Source organism: Phoxinus phoxinus (assembly GCF_949152265.1).
Source record: "Phoxinus phoxinus genome assembly, chromosome: 20".
NCBI classification, from domain to species: domain Eukaryota; kingdom Metazoa; phylum Chordata; class Actinopteri; order Cypriniformes; family Leuciscidae; genus Phoxinus; species Phoxinus phoxinus.
The window spans coordinates 2,624,996-2,652,801 of record NC_136895.1 but is presented as its reverse complement, the minus strand read 5'-3'; positions in this window follow the sequence as shown (position 1 = coordinate 2,652,801).

Below are 27,806 nucleotides of genomic sequence, written 5' to 3'. Positions count from 1 at the left end.
TGCAATGCAATGGAATGCAATGCAATAAAATGCAATGCAATGCACTGCAATAAAATGCAATGCAATGCAATGCAATAAAATGCAATGCAAGTGCATAACTTATAATTTTCAATTCACAATTTTAGATTGTTTATTGCAATGCAAAAACACATATGTCATCTCTTTAATGCACATGGGAATGAGTTAGTTCTGGTATGCAATGCTATGCAATGCTATGCAATGCTATGCAATGCTATGCAATGCTATGCAATGCTATGCAATGCTATGCAATGCTATGCAATGCTATGCAATGCTATGCAATGCTATGCAATGCTATGCAATGCTATGCAATGCTATGCAATGCTATGCAATGCAATGCAATGCATGCAATAAAATGCAATGCAATGCAATGCAATGCAATGCAATGCAATGCAATGCAAGTGCATAGCTTATATTTTTCAATGCACAATTTTAGATCGTTTAATGCAATGCAAAAACACAAATGTAATCTCTTTAATGCACATGGGAATGAGTTAGTTCTGGTATGCAATGCAATGCAATGCAATGCAAGTGCATAGCTTATATTTTTCAATTCACAATTTTAGATCGTTTATTGCAATGCAAAAACACATATGTCATCTCTTTAATGCACATGGGAATGAGTTAGTTCTGGTATGCAATGCTATGCAATGCTATGCAATGCTATGCAATACTATGCAATGCTATGCAATGCTATGCAATGCAATGCTATGCAATGCAATGCTATGCAATGCTATGCAATGCTATGCAATGCAATGCAATGCAATGCTATGCAATGCTATGCAATGCTATGCAATGCTATGCAATGCTATGCAATGCTATGCAATGCAATGCAATGCAATGCAATGCAATGCAATGCTATGCAATAAAATGCAATAAAATGCAATGCAATGCAATGCAATGCAATAAAATGCAATGCAATGCAATGCAATGCAATACAATAAAATGCAATGCAATGCAATGCAATGCAATGCAATGCAATGCAATGCAATGCAATGCAATGCAATAAAATGCAATGCAATGCAATGCAATAAAATGCAATGCAATGCAATGAAATGCAATGCAATGCAATGCAATGCAATAAAATGCATTGCAATGCAATGCAATGCAATGCAATGCAATGCAATAAAATGCATTGCAATGCAATGCAATTCAATTCAATGCAATGCAATGCAATGCAATGAAATGCAATGCAATAAAATGCAATGCAATGCAATGAAATGCAAGAGCATAACATATTTTTCAATTCACAATTTTAGATCGTTTATTGCAATGCAAAAACACATATGTCATCTCTTTAATGCACATGGGAATGAGTTAGTTCTGGTATGCAATGCTATGCAATGCAATAAAATGCAATGCAATGCAATGCAATGCAATGCAATAAAATGCAATGCAATGCAATGCAATAAAATGCAAGTGCATAACTTATATTTTTCAATTCACAATTTTAGATCGTTTATTGCAATGCAAAAACACATATGTCATCTCTTTAATGCACATGGGAATGAGTTAGTTCTGGTATGCAATGCTATGCAATGCTATGCAATGCTATGCAATGCTATGCAATGCTATGCAATGCTATGCAATGCTATGCAATGCTATGCAATGCAATGCAATGCAATGCAATGCAATGCAATGCAATGCAATGCAATGCTATGAAATAAAATGCAATGCAATGCAATGCAATAAAATGCAATGCAATGCAATGCAATGCAATGCAATGCAATGCAATACAATAAAATGCAATGCAATGCAATGCAATGCAATGCAATGCAATGCAATAAAATGCAATAAAATGCAATGCAATGCAATGCAATGCAAGTGCATAACTTATATTTTTCAATTCACAATTTTAGATCGTTTATTGCAATGCAAAAACACATATGTCATCTCTTTAATGCACATGGGAATGAGTTAGTTCTGGTATGCAATGCTATGCAATGCAATGCTATGCAATAAAATGCAATGCAATGCAATGCAATGCAATGCAAGTGCATAGCTTATATTTTTCAATGCACAATTTTAGATCGTTTATTGCAATGCAAAAACACAAATGTAATCTCTTTAATGCACATGGGAATGAGTTAGTTCTGGTATGCAATGCAATGCAATGCAATGCAATAAAATGCAATGCAATGCAATGCAATGCAATGCAATGCAATGCAAGTGCATAGCTTATATTTTTCAATGCACAATTTTAGATCGTTTATTGCAATGCAAAAACACATATGTCATCTCTTTAATGCACATGGGAATGAGTTAGTTCTGGTATGCAATGCTATGCAATGCAATGAAATGCTATGCAATGCAATGCTATGCAATTTCCATGCAATGCAATGCAATGCAATGCAATAAAATGCAATGCAATGCAATGCAATGCAATGCAAGTGCATAGCTTATATTTTTCAATGCACAATTTTAGATCGTTTATTGCAATGCAAAAACACAAATGTAATCTCTTTAATGCACATGGGAATGAGTTAGTTCTGGTATGCAATGCAATGCAATAAAATGCAATGCAATGCAATGCAATGCAATGCAATGCAATGCAATGCAATGCAATAAAATGCAATGCAATGCAATGCAATGCAATGCAATGCAAGTGCATAGCTTATATTTTTCAATGCACAATTTTAGATCGTTTATTGCAATGCAAAAACACAAATGTAATCTCTTTAATGCACATGGGAATGAGTTATTTCTGGTATGCAATGAAACAAGTGCATAGTTAATATGATATCTTTCAATACACAAAATTAGATCGTTTGTGCAATTGCAATGCAACAAACATATGTTATCTCTTTAATGCACATGGGAATGAGTTAGTTCTCCTATGCAATGAAACAAGTGCATAGCTTATATGTTATTTTTCAATGCACAAAGTTAGATCGTTTGTGCAATTGCAATTGCAATTGCAATGCAACAAACATATGTTATCCTTTAATGCACATGGGAACGTGTTAGTTCTGGTATGCAATGCAACAACATAAGTTATCTCTTTAATGCACATGGGAATGAGTTAGTTCTGGTATGCAATGAAACAAGTGCATAGTTAATATGATATCTTTCAATACACAAAATTAGATCGTTTGTGCAATTGCAATGCAACAAACATATGTTATCCATTAATGTACATGGGAATGAGTTAATTCTCCTATGCAATGCAACAACATATGTTATCTCTTTAATGCACATGGGATTGAGTTAGTTCTGGTATGCAATGCAATGCAATGCAATGCAATAAAATGCAATGCAATAAAATGCAATGCAATGCAATGCAATGCAATGCAATGCAATGAAATGCAATGCAATGCAATGCAATGCAATAAAATGCATTGCAATGCAATGCAATGCAATGCAATGCAATGCAATGCAATAAAATGCATTGCAATGCAATGCAATTCAATTCAATGCAATGCAATGCAATGCAATGAAATGCAATGCAATAAAATGCAATGCAATGCAATGAAATGCAAGAGCATAACATATTTTTCAATTCACAATTTTAGATCGTTTATTGCAATGCAAAAACACATATGTCATCTCTTTAATGCACATGGGAATGAGTTAGTTCTGGTATGCAATGCTATGCAATGCAATAAAATGCAATGCAATGCAATGCAATGCAATGCAATAAAATGCAATGCAATGCAATGCAATAAAATGCAAGTGCATAACTTATATTTTTCAATTCACAATTTTAGATCGTTTATTGCAATGCAAAAACACATATGTCATCTCTTTAATGCACATGGGAATGAGTTAGTTCTGGTATGCAATGCTATGCAATGCTATGCAATGCTATGCAATGCTATGCAATGCTATGCAATGCTATGCAATGCTATGCAATGCTATGCAATGCTATGCAATGCTATGCAATGCAATGCAATGCAATGCAATGCAATGCAATGCAATGCAATGCAATGCTATGAAATAAAATGCAATGCAATGCAATGCAATAAAATGCAATGCAATGCAATGCAATGCAATGCAATGCAATGCAATGCAATACAATAAAATGCAATGCAATGCAATGCAATGCAATGCAATGCAATGCAATAAAATGCAATAAAATGCAATGCAATGCAATGCAATGCAAGTGCATAACTTATATTTTTCAATTCACAATTTTAGATCGTTTATTGCAATGCAAAAACACATATGTCATCTCTTTAATGCACATGGGAATGAGTTAGTTCTGGTATGCAATGCTATGCAATGCAATGCTATGCAATAAAATGCAATGCAATGCAATGCAATGCAATGCAAGTGCATAGCTTATATTTTTCAATGCACAATTTTAGATCGTTTATTGCAATGCAAAAACACAAATGTAATCTCTTTAATGCACATGGGAATGAGTTAGTTCTGGTATGCAATGCAATGCAATGCAATGCAATAAAATGCAATGCAATGCAATGCAATGCAATGCAATGCAATGCAATGCAAGTGCATAGCTTATATTTTTCAATGCACAATTTTAGATCGTTTATTGCAATGCAAAAACACATATGTCATCTCTTTAATGCACATGGGAATGAGTTAGTTCTGGTATGCAATGCTATGCAATGCAATGAAATGCTATGCAATGCAATGCTATGCAATTTCCATGCAATGCAATGCAATGCAATGCAATAAAATGCAATGCAATGCAATGCAATGCAATGCAAGTGCATAGCTTATATTTTTCAATGCACAATTTTAGATCGTTTATTGCAATGCAAAAACACAAATGTAATCTCTTTAATGCACATGGGAATGAGTTAGTTCTGGTATGCAATGCAATGCAATAAAATGCAATGCAATGCAATGCAATGCAATGCAATGCAATGCAATGCAATGCAATAAAATGCAATGCAATGCAATGCAATGCAATGCAATGCAAGTGCATAGCTTATATTTTTCAATGCACAATTTTAGATCGTTTATTGCAATGCAAAAACACAAATGTAATCTCTTTAATGCACATGGGAATGAGTTAGTTCTGGTATGCAATGCAATGCAATAAAATGCAATGCAATACAATGCAAGTGCATAGCATATTTTTCAATGCACAATTTTAGATCATTTATTGCAATGCAAAACCACATATGTCATCTCTTTAATGCACATGGGAATGAGTTATTTCTGGTATGCAATGAAACAAGTGCATAGTTAATATGATATCTTTCAATACACAAAATTAGATCGTTTGTGCAATTGCAATGCAACAAACATATGTTATCTCTTTAATGCACATGGGAATGAGTTAGTTCTCCTATGCAATGAAACAAGTGCATAGCTTATATGTTATTTTTCAATGCACAAAGTTAGATCGTTTGTGCAATTGCAATTGCAATTGCAATGCAACAAACATATGTTATCCTTTAATGCACATGGGAACGTGTTAGTTCTGGTATGCAATGCAACAACATAAGTTATCTCTTTAATGCACATGGGAATGAGTTAGTTCTGGTATGCAATGAAACAAGTGCATAGTTAATATGATATCTTTCAATACACAAAATTAGATCGTTTGTGCAATTGCAATGCAACAAACATATGTTATCCATTAATGTACATGGGAATGAGTTAATTCTCCTATGCAATGCAACAACATATGTTATCTCTTTAATGCACATGGGATTGAGTTAGTTCTGGTATGCAATGCAATGCAATGCAATGCAATAAAATGCAATGCAATAAAATGCAATGCAATGCAATGCAATGCAATGCAATGCAATGCAATGCAATGCAATGCAATGCAATAAAATGCAATGCAATGCAATGCAATGCAATGCAATGCAATACAATGCAATGCAATGCAATGCAATGCAATAAAATGCAATGCAATAAAATGCAATGCAATGCAATGCAATGCAATGCAATGGAATGCAATGCAATGCAATGCAATGCAATGCAATGCAATGCAATGCAATGCAATGCATTTAAATGCAATGCAATGCAATAAAATGCAATGCAATGCAATGCAATGCAATACAATGCAATACAATGCAATGCAATGCAATGCAATGCAATGCAATGCAATGCAATGCAATGCAATGAAATGCAGGTGCATAACTTATATTTTTCAATTCACAATTTTAGATCGTTTAATGCAATGCAAAAACTAATATGTCATCTCTTTAATGCACATGGGAATGAGTTAGTTCTGGTATGCAATGCTATGCAATGCTATGCAATGCTATGCAATGCTATGCAATGCTATGCAATGCTATGCAATGCTATGCAATGCAATGCAATGCAATGCAATCCAATGCTATGCAATAAAATGCAATGCAATGCAATAAAATGCAATGCAATAAAATGCAATGCAATGCACTGCAATAAAATGCAATGCAATGCAATGCAATAAAATGCAATGCAAGTGCATAACTTATAATGTTCAATTCACAATTTTAGATTGTTTATTGCAATGCAAAAACACATATGTCATCTCTTTAATGCACATGGGAATGAGTTAGTTCTGGTATGCAATGCTATGCAATGCTATGCAATGCTATGCAATGCTATGCAATGCTATGCAATGCTATGCAATGCTATGCAATGCTATGCAATGCTATGCAATGCTATGCAATGCTATGCAATGCTATGCAATGCTATGCAATGCAATGCTATGCAATGCAATGCAATGCAATGCAATAAAATGCAATGCAATAAAATGCAATGCAATGCAATGCAATGCAATGCAATGCAATGCAATGCAAGTGCATAGCTTATATTTTTCAATGCACAATTTTAGATCGTTTAATGCAATGCAAAAACACAAATGTAATCTCTTTAATGCACATGGGAATGAGTTAGTTCTGGTATGCAATGCAATGCAATGCAATGCAAGTGCATAGCTTATATTTTTCAATGCACAATTTTAGATCGTTTAATGCAATGCAAAAACACAAATGTAATCTCTTTAATGCACATTGGAATGAGTTAGTTCTGGTATGCAATGCAATGCAATAAAATGCAATGCAATGCAATACAATGCAAGTGCATAGCATATTTTTCAATGCACAATTTTAGATCATTTATTGCAATGCAAAACCACATATGTCATCTCTTTAATGCACATGGGAATGAGTTAGTTCTGGTATGCAATGAAACAAGTGCATAGTTAATATGATATCTTTCAATACACAAAATTAGATCGTTTGTGCAATTGCAATGCAACAAACATATGTTATCCTTTAATGTACATGGGAATGAGTTAGTTCTCCTATGCAATGCAACAACATATGTTATCTCTTTAATGCACATGGGATTGAGTTAGTTCTGGTATGCAATGCAATGCAATGCTATGCAATACAATGCAATGCAATGCAATGCGATGCAATGCAATGCAAAGCTATGCAATCCTATGCAATGCAATGCAATGCAATGCAATGCTATGCAATGCAATGCAATGCAATGCAATGCAATAAAATGCAATGCAATGCAATGCAATGCAATGCAAGTGCATAGCTTACATTTTTCAATGCACAATTTTAGATCGTTTATTGCAATGCAAAAACACATATGTCATCTCTTTAATGCACAAGGGAATGATTTAGTTCTGATGCAATGCAATGCAATGCAATAAAATGCAATGCAAGTGCATAGCTTATATTTTTCAATGCACAATTTTAGATCGTTTATTGCAATGCAAAAACACAAATGTCATCTCTTTAATGCACATGGGAATGAGTTAGTTCTGGTATGCAATGCAATGCAATAAAATGCAATGCAATGCAATAAAATGCAATGCAATGCAATGCAATGCAAGTGCATAGCTTACATTTTTCAATGCACAATTTTAGATCGTTTATTGCAATGCAAAAACACATGTCATCTCTTTAATGCACAAGGGAATGAGTTAGTTCTGATGCAATGCAATGCAATGCAATAAAATGCAATGCAAGTGCATAGCTTATATTTTTCAATGCACAATTTTAGATCGTTTATTGCAATGCAAAAACACAAATGTCATCTCTTTAATGCACATGGGAATGAGTTAGTTCTGGTATGCAATGCAATGCAATAAAATGCAATGCAATGCAATACAATGCAAGTGCATAGCATATTTTTCAATGCACAATTTTAGATCATTTATTGCAATGCAAAACCACATATGTCATCTCTTTAATGCACATGGGAATGAGTTAGTTCTGGTATGCAATGAAACAAGTGCATAGTTAATATGATATCTTTCAATACACAAAATTAGATCGTTTGTGCAATTGCAATGCAACAAACATATGTTATCCATTAATGTACATGGGAATGAGTTAGTTCTCCTATGCAATGCAACAACATATGTTATATCAGCCTGTTCTCACCCAAATGCGTCTCTATAGCACGCAGTGTGTTTATCGTGCAATTTATACGCGAAAATGAGTTTTTACGTGGATATGATACGCAGTTTTGCGCGTGCATATGATACGCACTTAATTTCGTGATATACACACGCACCCCACACCACTAATCCTACCCAAGCGTATAATACACACGCACCCTACCCAACCCTAAACCCAACCATGTGCTATCCATGCGTATACTATGCACGTAAAAACTCATTTTCGCGTATATATTACACGATAAACACACTGCGTGCTATATAGACGCATTTGGTGAGATCGGGTTGCAGCCTGTTGGTTGGTTATATCTTTAATGCACATGGGATTGAGTTAGTTCTGGTATGCAATGCAATGCAATGCAATGCAATAAAATGCAATGCAATGCAATGCAATGCAAGTGCATAGCTTATATTTTTCAATGCACAATTTTAGATCGTTTATTGCAATGCAAAAACACATGTCATCTCTTTAATGCACATGGGAATGAGTTAGTTCTGGTATGCAATGCAATGCAATAAAATGCAATGCAATGCAAGTCCACAGCTTATATTTTTCAATGCACAATTTTAGATCGTTAATTGCAATGCAAATACACATATGTCATCTCTTGAATGCACATGGGAATGAGTTAGTTCTGGTATGCAATGAAACAAGTGCATAACATATGTTATTTCACAAAGTACAATGCACAAAGTTAGATCGTTTGTGCAATTGCAATGCAACAAACATATGTTATCCTTTAATGCACATGTGAATGAGTTAGTTCTGGTATGCAATGCAACAAATGGATAGCTTGTATGTAATTTTTTAATGCACAAAGTTAGATCGTTGTGCAATGCAATGCAACAACACATGTTATCTATTTAATGAACATGGGAATGAGTTAGTTCTGGTATGCAATGCAATGCAACAAGTTTATAGCGTATAAGTAATTTTTCAAGGCACAACGTTAGATCGTCTGTGAAATGCAATGCAACAGCGTACAGTTTATCTCCTCAGAGCACAACGCAATGAGTATGTTATCTCTTTAATGCACATGGGAATGAGTTAGTTTGGTATGCAAGGCAATGCAACAAGTGCAAAGCTTATACGTCAGCCATACAGATGTCCATATTTGACCCAAGGAAAATCTTTCTTGCCAAAGAGTCCTCGATAGACTCCTTTTAATGTTAAATCAGCCATGCAGAAGTCCATATTTGACCTACTGGACATATTGCTGGAAAAAGCCTCCTCAATCTTGAACCTTCTCTACATACTCATAGACTACTACTACTTATTTCTGGTCAAAGTTTCTACAAAAGTTCTTAAACTAAATAAACGAATATACTCTTTCTGATGTTAAATCAGCTTTACAGAGCTTCCTTTATGAACTGCTGAAAATTTTGTTGACCAAAGTGTCTTTGAACTTTCTCCACAATATAACTTTCTATACATGTTGACTCCTTTTGATGTTCAATCTTGAACATTAGCCATACAATAGTCAATATTTGACCTACTGAACATATTTCTGACCAGAGACCTTGAACATTAACTTACTATGAATACTTCTCGTACTATAAAGACTTCTCGTGATGTTTTACCAGCCAGACAGTAGTCCATATTTGATCGATTGAACATATGTTTCGCCAAAGACTCCTCAAAATGTTTTTTACTATTGTCCATATTTGACATTCTGAATTTTTTTCTGGCCAAAGGTACTCGATCTTGGACTATCTATACATACTCATAGACTCCTTCTGATGCTTCATAAGCCATTTAGATGTCAATATCTGAACTATTGAACTTATTTCTGCTCAAAGGGTTCTCAAAAGTTTATAAACTATATAAAGTTATAGACTCATTCTGATGATAAATCATCAGGTCCCCTTTTTGACCTAATGAACATCTGGCCAAAGAGTTCTTGAACATTATCTTGCTATACATACAGATTGACTTCTTGTTATGTTATATTAACCAGCCAGTAGTCCATATTTGACCCAAGGAAAATATTTCTGGTAAAACAGTCCTCGATCTTGGACTTTCTATACATATTCATAGACTCCTTCTGATGCTTCATAAGCCATATAGATGTCAATATCTGACCTATCGAATTTATTTCTGGTCAAAGGGTCCTCAAGAGGTTTTAAACTAAATAAACTTATAGACTCCTTCTGATGATAAATCAGCTATACAGTGGTCCCTTTTTGACATAATGAACATATTTCTGGCCAAAGAGTTCTTGAACATTATCTTACTATACATACAGATTGACTTTTTGCGATGTTATATTAACCATCCAGTAGTCCATTTTTGCATTCATACATTCTTGCAGACTCCTTTTGATGTTACATCCGCCATACAAAAGTAATTTTTTGACCAACTTAACATATTTCTTGCCAGAGTCCTTGAACATTATCTCACTATACATACAGACTGACTTCTCGTAATGTTATATCAGGCAGAGAGTAGTCCAAATTTGACCGATTGAAACATTTTTAGTCCAAAGAATTTTCTTTACTATTATAAACTTATCAACTCCTTCTAATGTTAAATTTTTAACATTAACTTTCTATACTTATAGACTCCTTTTGACCTGCTGAACACATTTCTGGCCAAAGATTAACTTACCATAAATTCAGATCAGCCAGACACCAGTCAAAATTTTAACTACTAAAAATATTTCTGGCCAAGGAGTACTCGAAACTTTAACTTTCTACACATACTTGTTGACTCCTGATGTAAAGCCATACTGAAGTTCATATTTGACCCAACGAACATTTTTCTGGCCAATGAATCCTCGATCTCAAACTATCTATACAAGACCCCTTTTGATGCTTTATAAGCAAAGGGTCAAAGGGTCCTCAAATGCTTTTAAATTATATACGCTTTGAGACTCCTTCTGATGATAAATCAGGCAGACAGAATTCCATATTTGACCTACTGCAGATTTGACCTAATTTTATAATACTGAGATTTTTATTGTGTTTACAGGGGCAATGCACATTAATAAACATAAATGTAAATGTGCCAGAATTAGCCTAAAAGGCTATTTTACATCTGTAGACCCTTGACAGAATGTTAAGAAAAAGTCACCCTAAAAACAGAGACAAAACATCACACATATACACATCATATGACCATATATACATATACACATAAATACACACATATATACGCATATACATATATCAGCCTGAAAAATTTAATATTTGGCCTACTTAACATTTTTCTGGCCAAAGAATACTCGAAACTTGAAATTTCTATACATACTCATTGACTTCTTATGTTATATCAGCCATACAGAAGTCCACTGTTGGCCCAAAGAACATATTTCTGGCCAGAGTTCTCAATCTTGAACTTTCTCAATCTGAACTTTCATAGACTCTTTCTGATTCGTCATAAGCCATATAGGTGTCCATATCTGGCGAATTGAAAATGTTTTTGGCAAAAAGGGTCCTCACAAGTTAGCTAACTGAATACTGATAGACTTATTCTGATGATAAATCACTTAAATCACTATGTGACCCTCTGAATGTATTTTTAGCCAAAGAACCATAGAACATTAACTTCATATACATATTGATTCAAGAGTCAAAATTTGACCTCTGTATGGCTGATTTATTATCAGAAGGAGTCTATGATTTTACATAGTTTAAAAATGTTTAAGGAACCTTTGACCAGAAATAATAATAGGCCATTTATGGACATATATATGGCTTATGAAAAATCAGAAGGAGACTATGAGTATGTATAGAAAGTTCAAGATTGAGGACACTTTGGCCAGAAAAATGTTCCTTGGGTCAATTATGGACTTCTGTATAGCTGACCTAACATCAGATGGATTCACAGAGTATGTATAAAAAAGGTCAAGTTTCGAGTACTCTTTGGCAAGAAACATTTTCAGTAGGTCAAATATGAATATGTAGTAAGTTAATGTTCAAAAACTCTTAGGCCAGAAATATGTTCAGTAGTTAAAAAAGGGGCCTCTGTCTGGCTGATTTAACATCAGAAGGAGTCTATGGGCCCTATCTTGCACCCAGCGCAATTGACTTTGAACACCGACGCATGTATCATTCCTATTCTGCACCCGCGCACAGCGGACTTTTCCCTCCACAGACGCACGTCGGTAAATTAGGGAATGAACTTGCGCTCGCGGGGGCGGTTCAGCGCAAAGAGAAGGCGTGTTCCGGCGCAAAACTCCCCTGGTGCTATTTTCCAGTTTTAGAAAGCAATTCCGCCATTGACCAGGAAAAAAACAGTCTAAAGACAGTGGCGCGTTGCGCGTTAGTGATATGGTATTTTAAGGGCGCGTGCTTGGCCATAATGTTAACGCGCATCCACTTTGATTCTCTAATATAAAAAGATGCAGCAGTATTCATTTTTGCAAATCATACATTATTACAAGGAAAAATATTAACACACGAGAGAAATCATTGTTGTGTCCGTGAAGATGTGAAAAAGATCTATCTAGATTAAAAAAAAAAAAAAAAAAAAAAAATCTAGATTAGGCTACACATTTACTACCCAAATTATACGCCTGTTTAACCGAAGCTAATTTGGGTGGGTTACTCCCATCATCCCCAATGTCACTTCTCTGTGTTTTACAGCCCTGACGAGAACGCCGGTCTCCTCGGCTGTGAACTGCTCCTGCGTGCGCCGGCAAATCCGCCGTTAATAGCGATCCACCACGGAACAAGCGCGCAGGCTCTTAAAGGGAATGTGAGGGGACGCTCTGATTGGTTTATTTCACGTTACGCCCAAACCACACCTATGAATAATGAAGCTACTTCAGACCAACCCCTTTTAGATTTGCGTCGGAAGAGTCATTTATCGCGCTGGGAAAATAGCAACAGCGCCGGGATCCGCCCACAGAGTTACTTGCGCTTTGCACTTTGACACTTACGTTTCAGATCGTCAAAATAGGGCCCTATGAGTTTAAATAGTTTAAAACCATTTGAGGACCCATTGACCAGAAATGACTCTTTGGCCAGTAATATTGTCAGTAGGTCGATTCTGGTATGGAAAGGTCAAGTTCATGGACTCTTGGACCAGAAATATGTTCAATAGTGAAATATGGACAATTGTCTGGCTGATGTACTACTAACTGAAAGAGTCTATAATCATTAATAGAGAGTTCAAGATCAATCACGCTTCAGTCAGAAATATGTTCAATATGTCAAATCTGAAATACTGCATAGCAATGTCAATGAGTATGTATAGAAAGTTCAAAATCGAGGACTGTTTTACCAGAAATATTTTCAGTTATGGACTCCTGTCTGGCTAATATAACATCGCAAGAAGTCAATCTGTATATATTATAGTAAGTTAAAGTTCAAGAACTCTTGGGTTTGAAATATGTTCATCAGTTCAAAAAGGGGCCTCTGTATAACCGATTTAACCTCAGAATGAGTCTATAAGTTTATCTCGCTTAAAACCTTTTGAGGAACCTTTGACCAGAAATAAATTCAATAGGTCAAATATGGACTTCTATATGCCTTATGGAGCATCAGGAGGAGTCTATATATAAAGTTCAAGATTGAGGACTCTTTGGCCAGAAATATATTCCTTGGGTCAAATATGGACTTCTTTATGGCTGACATAACCTTAAAAGGAGTCAACGAGTATGTATAGAAAGTTCAAGTTCAAGATCTCTTGGCCAATAATATTTTCAGTAGGTCGATTCTGGTATGGAAAGTTCAAGTTCATGGACTCTTGGACCAGAAATATATTCCTTGGGTCAAATATGGACTTCTTTATGGCTGACATAACCTCAAAAGGAGTCAACGAGTATGTATAGAAAGTTCAAGTTCATAGACTCTTATGCCAGAAATATGTTCAGTAGTTCAAAAAGGGGCCTCTGTATTACTGATTTAACATCAGAATAAGTCTATGAGTTTATATCGCTTAAAACCTTTTGAGGACCCATTGACCACAAATAAGTTCAATAGGTCAGATTTGGACTTTTAAAGGGCTTATGAAGCATCAGAAGGAGTCTATAAGTAGAAAGTTCAAGATCGAGGACTCTTTGGCCTAAATATTTTCAGTAGGTCGATTCTGGTATGGAAAGTTCAAGTACATGGACTCTTGGACCAGAAATATGTTCATTAAGTGAAATATGGACAATTGTCTGGCTGATGTACTACTACCTGAAAGAGTCTATAATCATTAATAGAGAGTTCAAGATCAATCACGCTTCAGTCAGAAATATGTTCAATAAGTGAAATCTGAAATACTGCATGGCTGAAGAAACATCAGATTCTAGAGTCTATGAGTGTGTTTTGATTGTTCAAGATCGAGGACTCTTTTGCTAGAAAAATGTTCAGTAGATAATTTATGGGCTGCTGTGTGGCTGATGAATCATCATAAGGAGTCTATGAGCATGTATAAAAAGTTCAAAATCGAGGACTGTTTTACCAGAATTTTTTTCAGCGGGTAAATTATAGCCTGCCTGGCTACTATAACATCGCAAGAAGTCAATCTGTATATATGGAAGTTAAAGTTCAAGAACTCTTAAGTCAGAAATATGTTCATCTGTTCAAAAAGGGACCTCTGTATTACCGATTTAACATCAGAATGATCGCAAGCTTATATCGCTTAAAACCTTTTGAGGACCCTTTGATCAGAAATAAGTTCAATATGGACTTCTATACGGCTTATGGAGCATCAGGAGGAGTCTATATAGAAAAATCAAGATTGAGGACTCTTTGGCCAGAAATATATTCCTTGGGTCAATTATGGACTTCTTTATGGCTAACATAACCTCAAAAGGAGTCAACGAGTATGTATAGAAAGTTCAAGTTCAAGAACTCATAGGCCAGAAATATGTTCAGTAGTTTAAAAAGGGGCCTCTGTATTACTGATTTAACATCAGAATAAGTCTATGAGTTTATATCGCTTAAAACCTTTTGAGGACCCATTGACCACAAATAAGTTCAATAGGTCAGATTTGGACTTTTAAAGGGCTTATGAAGCATCAGAAGGAGTCTATAAGTAGAAAGTTCAAGATCGAGGACTCTTTGGCCTAAATATTTTCAGTAGGTCGATTCTGGTATGGAAAGTTCAAGTACATGGACTCTTGGACCAGAAATATGTTCATTAAGTGAAATATGGACAATTGTCTGGCTGATGTACTACTACCTGAAAGAGTCTATAATCATTAATAGAGAGTTCAAGATCAATCACGCTTCAGTCAGAAATATGTTCAATAAGTGAAATCTGAAATACTGCATGGCTGAAGAAACATCAGATTCTAGAGTCTATGAGTGTGTTTTGATTGTTCAAGATCGAGGACTCTTTTGCTAGAAAAATGTTCAGTAGATAATTTATGGGCTGCTGTGTGGCTGATGAATCATCATAAGGAGTCTATGAGCATGTATAAAAAGTTCAAAATCGAGGACTGTTTTACCAGAATTTTTTTCAGCGGGTAAATTATAGCCTGCCTGGCTACTATAACATCGCAAGAAGTCAATCTGTATATATGGAAGTTAAAGTTCAAGAACTCTTAAGTCAGAAATATGTTCATCTGTTCAAAAAGGGACCTCTGTATTACCGATTTAACATCAGAATGATCGCAAGCTTATATCGCTTAAAACCTTTTGAGGACCCTTTGATCAGAAATAAGTTCAATATGGACTTCTATACGGCTTATGGAGCATCAGGAGGAGTCTATATAGAAAAATCAAGATTGAGGACTCTTTGGCCAGAAATATATTCCTTGGGTCAATTATGGACTTCTTTATGGCTAACATAACCTCAAAAGGAGTCAACGAGTATGTATAGAAAGTTCAAGAACTCTTAGGCCAGAAATATGTTCAGTAGTTAGAAAAGGGGCCTCTTTATTACTGATTTCACATCAGAATAAGTCTATGAGTTTATATCGCTTAAAACCTTTTGAGGACCCATTGACCAGAAATAAGTTCAATAGGTCAGATTTGGAATTTTAAAGGGCTTATGAAGCATCAGAAGGAGTCTATAAGTAGAAAGTTCAAGATCGAGGACTCTTTGGCCAGTAATATTTTCAGTAAGTCGATTCTGGTATGGAAAGGTCAAGTTCATGGACTATTGGACCAGAAATATGTTCAATAATGAAATATGGACAATTGTCTGGCTGATGTACTATTACCTGAAAGAGTCTACAATCATTAATAGAGAGTTCAAGATCAATCACGCTTCAGTCAGAAATATGTTCAATATGTCAAATCTGAAATATTGCATGGCAATGTCAATGAGTATGTATAGAAAGTTCAAAATCGAGGACTGTTTTACCAGAAATATTTTCAGTTATGGACTCCTCTCTGGCTAATATAACATCGCAAGAAGTCAATCAGTATATATTATAGTAAGTTAAAGTTCAAGAACACTTAGGTCAGAAATATGTTCATCAGTTCAAAAAGGGGCCTCTGTATAACCGATTTAACATCAGAATATGTCTATAAGTTTATTTCGCTTCAAACCTTTAGAGGACCCTTTGACCAGAAATAAGTTCAATAGGTCAGATATGGACTTCTATATGGATTATGGAACATCAGGAGGAGTCTATATATAAAGTTCAAGATTGAGGACTCTTTGGCCAGAAATATATTCCTTGGGTCAAATATGGACTTCTTTATGGCTGACATTACCTCACAAGGAGTCAACGAGAATGTATAGAAAGTTCAAGTTCAAGAACTATTAGGCACGAAATATGTTCATCAGTTCAAAAAGGGGCCTCTGTATAAACGATTTAACATCAGAATGAGTCTATAAGTTTATCTCGCTTAAAACCTTTTGAGGACCCTTTGACCAGAAATAAGTTCAATAGGTCAGATATGAACTTCTATACGGCTTATGGAACATCAGGAGGAGTCTATATATAAAGTTCAAGATTGAGGACTCTTTGGCCAGAAATATATTCCTTGGGTCAAATATGGACTTCTTTATGGCTGACATAACCTCAAAAGGAGTCAACGAGTATGTATAGAAAGTTCAAGTTCATAAACTCTTAGCCAGAAATATGTTCAGTAGTTCAAAAAGGGGCCTCTGTATTACTGATTTAACATCAGAATAAGTCTATGAGTTTATATCGCTTAAAACCTTTTGAGGACCCATTGACCAGAAATAAGTTCAATAGGTCAGATTTGGACTTTTAAAGGGATTATGAAGCATCAGAAGGAGTCTATAAGTAGAAAGTTCAAGATCAAGGACTCTTTGGCCAGTAATATTTTCAGAAGGTCGATTCTGGTATGGAAAGTTCAAGTTCATGGACTCTTGGACCAGAAATATGTTCAATAGTAAAATATGGACAATTTTCTGGCTAATGTACTACTACCTGAAAAAGTCTATAATCATTAATAGAGAGTTCAAGATCAATCACGCTTCAGTCAGAAATATGTTCAATAAGTCAAATCTGAAATACTGCATGGCTGAAGAAACATCAGATTCTAGAGTCTATGAGTGTGTTTTGATTGTTCAAGATCGAGGACTCTTTTGCCAGAAAAATTTTCAGTAGGTAATTTATGGGCTGCTGTGTGGCTGATGAATCATCATAAGGAGTCTATGAGCATGTATAAAAAGTTCAAAATCGAGGACTGTTTTACCAGAAATATTTTCAGTGGGTCAATTATCGCCTGTCTGGCTACTATAACATCGCAAGAAGTCAATCTGTATATATGGAAGTTAAAGTTCAAGAACTCTTAAGTCAGAAATATGTTCATCTGTTCAAAAAGGGACCTCTGTATTACCGATTTAACATCAGAATGATCGCAAGCTTATATCGCTTAAAACCTTTTGAGGACCCTTTGATCAGAAATAAGTTCAATATGGACTTCTATACGGCTTATGGAGCATCAGGAGGAGTCTATATAGAAAAATCAAGATTGAGGACTCTTTGGCCAGAAATATATTCCTTGGGTCAATTATGGACTTCTTTATGGCTAACATAACCTCAAAAGGAGTCAACGAGTATGTATAGAAAGTTCAAGTTCAAGAACTCATAGGCCAGAAATATGTTCAGTAGTTCAAAAAGGGGCCTCTGTATTACTGATTTAACATCAGAATAAGTCTATGAGTTTATATCGCTTAAAACCTTTTGAGGACCCATTGACCACAAATAAGTTCAATAGGTCAGATTTGGACTTTTAAAGGGCTTATGAAGCATCAGAAGGAGTCTATAAGTAGAAAGTTCAAGATCGAGGACTCTTTGGCCTAAATATTTTCAGTAGGTCGATTCTGGTATGGAAAGTTCAAGTACATGGACTCTTGGACCAGAAATATGTTCATTAAGTGAAATATGGACAATTGTCTGGCTGATGTACTACTACCTGAAAGAGTCTATAATCATTAATAGAGAGTTCAAGATCAATCACGCTTCAGTCAGAAATATGTTCAATAAGTGAAATCTGAAATACTGCATGGCTGAAGAAACATCAGATTCTAGAGTCTATGAGTGTGTTTTGATTGTTCAAGATCGAGGACTCTTTTGCTAGAAAAATGTTCAGTAGATAATTTATGGGCTGCTGTGTGGCTGATGAATCATCATAAGGAGTCTATGAGCATGTATAAAAAGTTCAAAATCGAGGACTGTTTTACCAGAATTTTTTTCAGCGGGTAAATTATAGCCTGCCTGGCTACTATAACATCGCAAGAAGTCAATCTGTATATATGGAAGTTAAAGTTCAAGAACTCTTAAGTCAGAAATATGTTCATCTGTTCAAAAAGGGACCTCTGTATTACCGATTTAACATCAGAATGATCGCAAGCTTATATCGCTTAAAACCTTTTGAGGACCCTTTGATCAGAAATATGTTCAATAATGAAATATGGACAATTGTCTGGCTGATGTACTATTACCTGAAAGAGTCTACAATCATTAATAGAGAGTTCAAGATCAATCACGCTTCAGTCAGAAATATGTTCAATATGTCAAATCTGAAATATTGCATGGCAATGTCAATGAGTATGTATAGAAAGTTCAAAATCGAGGACTGTTTTACCAGAAATATTTTCAGTTATGGACTCCTCTCTGGCTAATATAACATCGCAAGAAGTCAATCAGTATATATTATAGTAAGTTAAAGTTCAAGAACACTTAGGTCAGAAATATGTTCATCAGTTCAAAAAGGGGCCTCTGTATAACCGATTTAACATCAGAATATGTCTATAAGTTTATTTCGCTTCAAACCTTTAGAGGACCCTTTGACCAGAAATAAGTTCAATAGGTCAGATATGGACTTCTATATGGATTATGGAACATCAGGAGGAGTCTATATATAAAGTTCAAGATTGAGGACTCTTTGGCCAGAAATATATTCCTTGGGTCAAATATGGACTTCTTTATGGCTGACATTACCTCACAAGGAGTCAACGAGAATGTATAGAAAGTTCAAGTTCAAGAACTATTAGGCACGAAATATGTTCATCAGTTCAAAAAGGGGCCTCTGTATAAACGATTTAACATCAGAATGAGTCTATAAGTTTATCTCGCTTAAAACCTTTTGAGGACCCTTTGACCAGAAATAAGTTCAATAGGTCAGATATGAACTTCTATACGGCTTATGGAACATCAGGAGGAGTCTATATATAAAGTTCAAGATTGAGGACTCTTTGGCCAGAAATATATTCCTTGGGTCAAATATGGACTTCTTTATGGCTGACATAACCTCAAAAGGAGTCAACGAGTATGTATAGAAAGTTCAAGTTCATAAACTCTTAGCCAGAAATATGTTCAGTAGTTCAAAAAGGGGCCTCTGTATTACTGATTTAACATCAGAATAAGTCTATGAGTTTATATCGCTTAAAACCTTTTGAGGACCCATTGACCAGAAATAAGTTCAATAGGTCAGATTTGGACTTTTAAAGGGATTATGAAGCATCAGAAGGAGTCTATAAGTAGAAAGTTCAAGATCAAGGACTCTTTGGCCAGTAATATTTTCAGAAGGTCGATTCTGGTATGGAAAGTTCAAGTTCATGGACTCTTGGACCAGAAATATGTTCAATAGTAAAATATGGACAATTTTCTGGCTAATGTACTACTACCTGAAAAAGTCTATAATCATTAATAGAGAGTTCAAGATCAATCACGCTTCAGTCAGAAATATGTTCAATAAGTCAAATCTGAAATACTGCATGGCTGAAGAAACATCAGATTCTAGAGTCTATGAGTGTGTTTTGATTGTTCAAGATCGAGGACTCTTTTGCCAGAAAAATTTTCAGTAGGTAATTTATGGGCTGCTGTGTGGCTGATGAATCATCATAAGGAGTCTATGAGCATGTATAAAAAGTTCAAAATCGAGGACTGTTTTACCAGAAATATTTTCAGTGGGTCAATTATCGCCTGTCTGGCTACTATAACATCGCAAGAAGTCAATCTGTATATATGGAAGTTAAAGTTCAAGAACTCTTAAGTCAGAAATATGTTCATCTGTTCAAAAAGGGACCTCTGTAGTACCAATTTAACATCAAAGTGATCGCAAGTTTATATCGCTTAAAACCTTTTGAGGACCCTTTGACCAGAAATAAGTTCAATAGGTCAGATATGAACTTCTATACGGCTTATGGAGCATCAGGTGGAGTCTATATAGAAAGTTCAAGATTGAGGACTCTTTGGCCAGAAATATATTCCTTGGGTCAATTATGGACTTCTTTATGGCTGACATAACCTTAAAAGGAGTCAACCAGTATGTATAGAAAGTTCAAGTTCAAGATCTCTTTGGCCAGTAATATTTTCAGTAGGTCGATTCTGGTATGGAAAGTTAAAGTTCATGGACTCTTGGACCAGAAATATGTTCAATAGTGAAATATTGACAATTGTCTGGCTGATGTACTACTACCTGAAAGAGTCTATAATCATTAATAGAGAGTTCAAGATCAATCACGCTTCAGTCAGAAATATGTTCAGTATGTCAAATCTGAAATACTGCATGGCAATGTCAATGAGTATGTATAGAAAGTTCAAAATCGACGACTGTTTTACCAGAAATATTTTCAGTTATGGACTCCTGTCTGGCTAATATAACATCGCAAGAAGTCAATCTGTATATATTAAAGTAAGTTAAAGTTCAAGAACTCTTAGGTCAGAAATATGTTCATCAGTCCAAAAAGGGGCCTCTGTATAACCGATTTAACATCAGAATGAGTCTATAAGTTTATCTCGCTTAAAACCTTTTGAGGACCCTTTGACCAGAAATAAGTTCAATAGGTCAGATATGAACTTCTATACGGCTTATGGAACATCAGGAGTCTATATATAAAGTTCAAGATTGAGGAATCTATGGCCAGAAATATATTCCTTGGGTCAAATATGGACTTCTTTATGGCTGACATAACCTCAAAAGGAGTCAACGAGTATGTATAGAAAGTTCAAGTTAATAAACTCTTAGGCCAGAAATATGTTCAGTAGTTCAAAAAGGGGCCTCTGTATTACTGATTTAACATCAGAATAAGTCTATGAGTTTATATCGCTTAAAACCTTTTGAGGACCCATTGACCAGAAATAAGTTCAATAGGTCAGATTTGGACTTTTAAAGGGCTTATGAAGCATCAGAAGGAGTCTATAAGTAGAAAGTTCAAGATCAAGGACTCTTTGGCCAGTAATATTTTCAGAAGGTCGATTCTGGTATGGAAAGTACAAGTTCATGGACTCTTGGACCAGAAATATGTTCAATAGTGAAATATGGACAATTGTCTGGCTGATGTACTACTACCTGAAAAAGTCTATAATCATTAATAGAGAGTTCAAGATCAATGACGCTTCAGTCAGAAATATGTTCAATAAGTCAAATCTGAAATACTGCATGGCTGAAGAAACATCAGATTCTAGAGTCTATGAGTGTGTTTTGATTGTTCAAGATCGAGGACTCTTTTGCCAGAAAAAATTTCAGTAGGTAATTTATGGGCTGCTGTGTGGCTGATGAATCATCATAAGGAGTCTATGAGCATGTATAAAAAGTTCAAAATCGAGGACTGTTTTACCAGAAATTTTTTCAGCGGGTCAATTATAGCCTGTCTGGCTACTATAACATCGCAAGAAGTCAATCTGTATATATGGAAGTTAAAGTTCAAGAACTCTTAAGTCAGAAATATGTTCATCTGTTCAAAAAGGGACCTCTGTAGTACCAATTTAACATCAGAATGATCGCAAGTTTATATCGCTTAAAACCTTTTGAGGACCCTTTGACCAGAAATAAGTTCAATATGGACTTCTATACGGCTTATGGAGCATCAGGAGGAGTCTATATAGAAAGTTCAATATTGAGGACTCTTTGGCCAGAAATATATTCCTAAGGTCAAATATGGACGTCTTTATGGCTGACGTAACCTCAAAAGGAGTCAACGAGTATGTATAGAAAGTTCAAGTTCAAGAACTCTTAGGCCAGAAATATGTTCAGTAGTTAGAAAAGGGGCCTCTGTATTACTGATTAAACATCAGAATAAGTCTATGAGTTTATATCGCTTAAAACCTTTTGAGGACCCATTGACCAGAAATAAGTTCAATAGGTCAGATTTGGAATTTTAAAGGGCTTATGAAGCATCAGAAGGAGTCTATAAGTAGAAAGTTCAAGATCGAGGACTTTTTGGCCAGTAATATTTTCAGTAGGTCGATTCTGGTATGGAAAGGTCAAGTTCATGGACTCTTGGACCAGAAATATGTTCAATAATGAAATATGGACAATTGTCTGGCTGATGTACTACTACCTGAAAGAGTCTATAATCATTAATAGAGAGTTCAAGATCAATCACGCTTCAGTCAGAAATATGTTCAATATGTCAAATCTGAAATATTGCATGGCAATGTCAATGAGCATGTATAGAAAGTTCAAAATCGAGGACTGTTTTATCAGAAATATTTTCAGTTATGGACTCCTCTCTGGCTAATATAACATCGCAAGAAGTCAATCAGTATATATTATAGTAAGTTAAAGTTCAAGAACTCTTAGGTCAGAAATATGTTCATCAGTTCAAAAAGGGGCCTCTGTATAACCGATTTAACATCAGAATTAGTCTATAAGTTTATTTCGCTTCAAACCTTTACAGGACCCTTTAACCAGAAATTAGTTCAATAGGTCAGATATGGACTTCTATATGGATTATAGAACATCAGGAGGAGTCTATATATAAAGTTCAAGATTGAGGACTCTTTGGCCAGAAATATATTCCTTGGGTCAAATATGGACTTCTTTATGGCTGACGTAACCTCAAAAGGAGTCAACGAGTATGTATAGAAAGTTCAAGTTCAAGAACTCTTAGGCCAGAAACATGTTCAGTAGTTTAAAAAGGGGCCTCTGTATTACTGATTAAACATCAGAATAAGTCTATGAGTTTATATCGCTTAAAACCTTTTGAGGACCCATTGACCAGATGTACTACTACCTGAAAAAGTCTATAATCATTAATAGAGAGTTCAAGATCAATCACGCTTCTATAAGTTCAATAGGTCAGATTTGGACTTTTAAAGTGCTTATGAAGCATCAGAAGGAGTCTATAAGTAGAAAGTTCAAGATCGAGGACTCTTTGGCCAGTAATATTTTCAGTAGGTCGATTCTGGTATGGAAAGTTCAAGTTCATGGACTCTTGGACCAGAAATATGTTCAATAGTTAAATATGGACAATTGTCTGGCTGATGTACTACTACCTGAAAGAGTCGATAATCATTAATAGAGAGTTTAAGATCAATCACGATTCAGTCAGAAATATGTTCAATAAGTCAAATCTGAAATACTGCATGGATGAAGAAACATCAGAATCTAGAGTCTATGAGTGTGTTTGGATTGTTCAAGATCAAGGACTCTTTTGCCAGAAAAATGTTCAGTAGGTAATTTATGGGCTGCTGTGTGGCTGATGAATCATCATAAGGAGTCTATGAGCATGTATAAAAAGTTCAAAATCGAGAACTGTTTTACCAGAAATATTTTCAGCGGGTCAATTATAGCCTGTCTTGCTACTATAACATCGCAAGAAGTCAATCTGGATATATGGAAGTTAAAGTTCAAGAACTCTTAAGTCAGAAATATGTTCATCTGTTCAAAAAGGGACCTCTGTAGTACCGATTTAACATCAAATTGATCGCAAGTTTATATCGCTTAAAACCTTTTGAGGACCCTTTGACCAGAAATAAGTTCAATAGGTCAGATATGAACTTCTATACGGCTTATGGAGCATCAGGAGGAGTCTATATAGAAAGTTCAAGATTGAGGACTCTTTGGCCAGAAATATATTCCTTGGGTCAATTATGGACTTCTTTATGTGTGACATAACCTTAAAAGGAGTCAACGAGTATGTATAGAAAGTTCAAGTTCAAGATCTCTTTGGCCAATAATATTTTCAGTAGGTCGATTCTGGTATGGAAAGTTCAAGTTCATGGACTCTTGGACCAGAAATATATTCCTTGGGTCAAATATGAAGAGTTTCGTTGCAAAATGAAATATATCCATTTTGAGAAATGTTGGTTATTTGACATTATTATTTAAGACATCAACAGTCAAGTTCATTCACAATTTTTTGTACATTAAACTATCACTTGAGCTCAGTGAAGGCCAGGGACACAATATTCTTCAAATCCAGGATATTTTTTATTTAATTTTATGTCCATAAATAAGTCAAAAACCATGCCAAAATGCAACCTATTTATCTTAACATTGTCAAACATCTTAAATTGGTTAAAAAAACAATACATCATAAATATATGGAATAGTATATACAAAGATTGATTAATAATAATAAGATTCTGAGTTAGTTTTGGCCAGAACATAGGCTACACAACATAATTTTTTTTTTTTTTTTTTTTTTTTTTTGCAAAACGCTATATATCCACCTTAGGCTATATTCTACTACTGTAATGCCATTAAGAAAAGCTAGTGAATCAATGTTTTGTGTGTGCGTGCGCGCGTGCGTGCGTGTGTGTGTCGCACGATGACCACAATTAATCTTTGGATGTTTTCCCTCCCCTGAATGCCTTGCCCGTTTGGTCTTCTCCCTTTGATGATTTTCTTTAAATTATGCCTTCCTCTTTCTCCCAACAGCAGCTGGAATGACCGGCTCCAATCGAAATCCATAACGTTAGCTTGACTCTGAAGCTTTGATTCTCTGACTGACAGGCAGCTGTTGATCAGTGACGTAGCCTACGTGACTGACAGCTCGCCTACAGTATAAACAATTAAATGGTAAACGTTTCTTAGTTAGCCTATTAAATCCTCTTTTTAAAAATATGTTTTTGTTTAGATATTATCGTTAAATCACTGAGCAAACTCTGAGCACTTCACCGGCGGTGACTCTCTCCTCGCGTGACAGCCTGAGGTCGCGCAGCAGCCTAACCGCCTATATCGCACTTTGTAAAGAAACTGGGCTGGCGGATATCGCGTTTTGTGAAAAAATAAATTTTGTAGTAGCCTTAAAATGTACATTTTTAAATCGTATTAATGGCAGCAATTCACACATAGGTTAAGGTACATCTGAACAGTGATTTCCAATAATAAAATCCAAATGTCAAAAAATGGCGTTTATCGCGTTTTGCAACCAAACTCTTCATATGGACTTCTTTATGGCTGACATAACCTCAAAAGGAGTCAACGAGTATGTATAGAAAGTTCAAGTTCATTGACTCTTATGCCAGAAATATGTTCAGTAGTTCAAAAAGGGGCCTCTGTATTACTGATTTAACATCAGAATAAGTCTATGAGTTTATATCGCTTAAAACCTTTTGATTCTGGTATGGAAAGTTCAAGTTCATGGACTCTTGGACCAGAAATATGTTCAATAGTGAAATATGGACAATTGTCTGGCTGATGTACTACTACCTGAAAGAGTCTATAATCATTAATAGAGAGTTCAAGATCAATCACGCTTCAGTCAGAAATATGTTCAATAAGTCAAATCTGAAATACTGCATGGCTGAAGAAACATCAGATTCTAGAGTCTATGAGTGTGTTTTGATTGTTCAAGATCGAGGACTCTTTTGCTAGAAAAATGTTCAGTAGATAATTTATGGGCTGCTGTGTGGCTGATGAATCATCATAAGGAGTCTATGAGCATGTAAAAAAAATCTAGGACTGTTTTACCAGAAATTTTTTCAGCGGGTAAATTATAGCTTGTCTGGCTACTATAACATCGCAAGAAGTCAATCTGTATATATGGAAGTTAAAGTTCAAGAACTCTTAAGTCAGAAATATGTTCATCTGTTCAAAAAGGGACCTCTGTATTACCGATTTAACATCAGAATGATCGCAAGCTTATATCAGTTAAAACCTTTTGAGGACCCTTTGATCAGAAATAAGTTCAATATGGACTTCTATACGGCTTATGGAGCATCAGGAGGAGTCTATATAGAAAAATCAAGATTGAGGACTCTTTGGCCAGAAATATATTCCTTGGGTCAATTATGGACTTCTTTATGGCTAACAAAACCTCAAAAGGAGTCAACGAGTATGTATAGAAAGTTCAAGAACTCTTAGGCCAGAAATATGTTCAGTAGTTAGAAAAGGGGCCTCTGTATTACTGATTTAACATCAGAATAAGTCTATGAGTTTATATCGCTTAAAACCTTTTGAGGACCCATTGACCAGAAATAAGTTCAATGGGTCAGATTTGGAATTTTAAAGAGCTTATGAAGCATCAGAAGGAGTTTATAAGTAGAAAGTTCAAGATCAAGGACTCTTTGGCCAGTAATATTTTCATAAGGTCGATTCTGGTATGGAAAGTTCAAGTTCATGGACTCTTGGACCAGAAATATGTTCAATAGTGAAATATGGACAATTGTCTGGCTAATGTACTACTACCTGAAAAAGTCTATAATCATTAATAGAGAGTTCAAGATCAATCACACTTCAGTCAGAAATATGTTCAATAAGTCAAATCTGAAATACTGCATGAATGAAGAAACATCAGATTCTAGAGTCTATGAGTGTGTTTTGATTGTTCAAGATCGAGGACTCTTTTTTCAGAAAAATGTTCAGTAGGTAATTTATGGGCTGCTGTGTGGCTGATGAATCATCATAGGAGTCTATGAGCATGTATAAAAAGTTCAAAATCGAGAACTGTTTTACCAGAAATATTTTCAGCGGGTCAATTATAGCCTGTCTGGCTACTATAACATCGCAAGAAGTCAATCTGTATATATGGAAGTTAAAGTTCAAGAACTCTTAAGTCAGAAATATGTTCATCTGTTCAAAAAGGGACCTCTGTAGTACCAATTTAACATCAGAATGATCGCAAGTTTATATCGCTTAAAACCTTTTGAGGACCCTTTGACCAGAAATAAGTTCAATATGGACTTCTATACAGCTTATGGAGCATCAGGAGGAGTCTATATAGAAAGTTCAATATTGAGGACTCTTTGGCCAGAAATATATTCCTTGGGTCAAATATGGACTTCTTTATGGCTGACATAACCTCAAAAGGAGTCAACGAGTATGTATAGAAAGTTCAAGTTCAAGAACTCTTAGGCCAGAAATATGTTCAGTAGTTTAAAAAGGGGCCTCTGTATTACTGATTTAACATCAGAATAAG